This window comes from Anomaloglossus baeobatrachus, unplaced genomic scaffold (assembly GCF_048569485.1).
Source record: "Anomaloglossus baeobatrachus isolate aAnoBae1 unplaced genomic scaffold, aAnoBae1.hap1 Scaffold_336, whole genome shotgun sequence".
Classification (NCBI taxonomy): Eukaryota; Metazoa; Chordata; class Amphibia; order Anura; family Aromobatidae; genus Anomaloglossus; species Anomaloglossus baeobatrachus.
The window spans coordinates 183,095-185,697 of record NW_027442736.1 but is presented as its reverse complement, the minus strand read 5'-3'; the positions used below and the strand labels follow the sequence as shown (position 1 = coordinate 185,697).

The following is a 2,603-nucleotide window of genomic DNA, read 5'->3' as shown; positions in this document are numbered from 1 at the left end:
CACGCAGAAGGTCCTGGGTTTAATCCCTAGTAAAAACAAGCCGTTTTTGCTGTTGAAGTAATTTGCTATCAAACTGTAATATATAAAATTCTTGGTTTCAGTGCCAAATGACAATACATTTAGGCTTCCATCACAAAGAGAACTACGATTTTGGGTTTCTTTTTTATTGTCCATTTTAGCAGAAAACATAATCCCATTCGATGTAAACTTCAATTTAAGCAATATCCCTTTGTAGGAATAAAACTGGTAAAATATGTAATAAAAATTGTAAATGTTTCATTACCAAAAATACTTTCCTTCAGCAATAAAAAGGCCCCGTCAGTCACAATTCTGCTCTGCTAGCCAATACACAGAAACTTTTCATCAGGCTTCATAGTGTAGTGGTCATCACGTCTGCTTTACACGCACAAGGACCTGAGTTAAATCCCCAGTGAAACCCATCTGTTCTTGGTGTTGAAATAATACCATATCAACCTGCAATATATATAGTTCTTGGCTTTGTTGCCGAATAACAGGATGTTTTGGCTTCCATCACCAACAGAACTACGAATTATTATTTTTTTCCCCTGGCGGTCAAAACTCGTCTCTAATTGCCATTACTTTGCAGGCTTATACAGGTTTCATAGTGTAGTGGTCATCACGTCTGCTTAACACGCAGAAGGTCCTGGGTTCAATCCCCAGTGAAACCAATCGTTTCTTTGTGTTGAAATAATACCCTATCAAACCACAATATATGAAGTTCTTGACTTTGTTGCCGAATGATGGGATGTTTTCGCTTCCATCATCAACAGAACTGCGAATTACTTTTTTTTTTCCCCTGGCGGTCAAAACTCGTCTCTAATTGCCATTACTTTGCAGGATTTCACAGGTTTCAAAGTGTAGTAGTCATCACATCTGCTTCACACGCAGAAGGTCCTGGGTTTAATCCCTAGTAAATCAAGCCGTTTTCGCTGTTGAAGTAATTTGCTATCAACCTGTAATATATAAAATTCTTGGTTTCAGTGCCAAATGACAATACATTTTGGCTTCCATCGCAAAGAGAACTACGATTTTGGGTTTCTTTTTTATTGTCCACTTTAGCAGAAATTATAATCCCATATTATAAAAATCCTGTTTGTTTCAAAATATATAGTTCCCATAAATACAAAAGCAAACGACTAAACTGTGTAGAAAAAAGGAACACATTCAATGTAAACTTCAAGTTAAGCAATACCCCTTTGTAGGAATAAAACTGGTAAAATATGTAATAAAAGTTGTAAATGTTTCATTACCAAAAATACTTTCCTTCAGCAATAAAAAGGCCCCATCAGTCACAATTCTGCTCTGCTTGCCAATACACAGTACCTTTCCATCAGGTTTCATAGTGTAGTGGGCATCACATCTGCTTAACACGCAGAAGGTCCTGGGTTCAATCCCCAGTGAAACCAATCTGTTCTTTGTGTTGAAATAATACCCTATCCAACTAAAATATATGAAGTTCTTGGTTTAGTTGCCGAATGACGGGATGTTTTGGCTTCCATCACGAATAGAGCTACGAATTATTTTTTTTTCCCCTGGTTATCAAAACTCGTCTCTAATTGCCATTACTTTGCAGGATTTCACAGGTGTCAAAGTGTAGTTGTCATCACGTCTGCTTCACACGCAGAAGGTCCTGGGTTTAATCCCTAGTAAAAACAAGCCGTTTTTGCTGTTGAAGTAATTTGCTATCAAACTGTAATATATAAAATTCTTGGTTTCAGTGCCAAATGACAATACATTTAGGCTTCCATCACAAAGAGAACTACGATTTTGGGTTTCTTTTTTATTGTCCATTTTAGCAGAAAACATAATCCCATTCGATGTAAACTTCAATTTAAGCAATATCCCTTTGTAGGAATAAAACTGGTAAAATATGTAATAAAAATTGTAAATGTTTCATTACCAAAAATACTTTCCTTCAGCAATAAAAAGGCCCCGTCAGTCACAATTCTGCTCTGCTAGCCAATACACAGAAACTTTTCATCAGGCTTCATAGTGTAGTGGTCATCACGTCTGCTTTACACGCACAAGGACCTGAGTTAAATCCCCAGTGAAACCCATCTGTTCTTGGTGTTGAAATAATACCATATCAACCTGCAATATATATAGTTCTTGGCTTTGTTGCCGAATAACAGGATGTTTTGGCTTCCATCACCAACAGAACTACGAATTATTATTTTTTTCCCCTGGCGGTCAAAACTCGTCTCTAATTGCCATTACTTTGCAGGCTTATACAGGTTTCATAGTGTAGTGGTCATCACGTCTGCTTAACACGCAGAAGGTCCTGGGTTCAATCCCCAGTGAAACCAATTGTTTCTTTGTGTTGAAATAATACCCTATCAAACCACAATATATGAAGTTCTTGACTTTGTTGCCGAATGATGGGATGTTTTCGCTTCCATCATCAACAGAACTGCGAATTACTTTTTTTTTTCCCCTGGCGGTCAAAACTCGTCTCTAATTGCCATTACTTTGCAGGATTTCACAGGTTTCAAAGTGTAGTAGTCATCACATCTGCTTCACACGCAGAAGGTCCTGGGTTTAATCCCTAGTAAATCAAGCCGTTTTCTCTGTTGAAGTAATTT

At 37.4% G+C, this 2,603-nt stretch overlaps 2 non-coding genes across 2 annotated transcripts; both read left to right on the top strand.

The window, feature by feature from the left end:
- The first annotated feature begins 616 nt into the window (after positions 1-616).
- Positions 617-689, top strand: TRNAV-AAC (transfer RNA valine (anticodon AAC)). Its single transcript has one exon. It is a non-coding gene; the product is annotated as a tRNA-Val (tRNA).
- Positions 690-2,254: 1,565 nt separating this feature from the next.
- On the top strand, positions 2,255-2,327 carry TRNAV-AAC (transfer RNA valine (anticodon AAC)). The gene has a single exon. It is a non-coding gene; the product is annotated as a tRNA-Val (tRNA).
- The last annotated feature ends 276 nt before the right edge of the window (positions 2,328-2,603 follow it).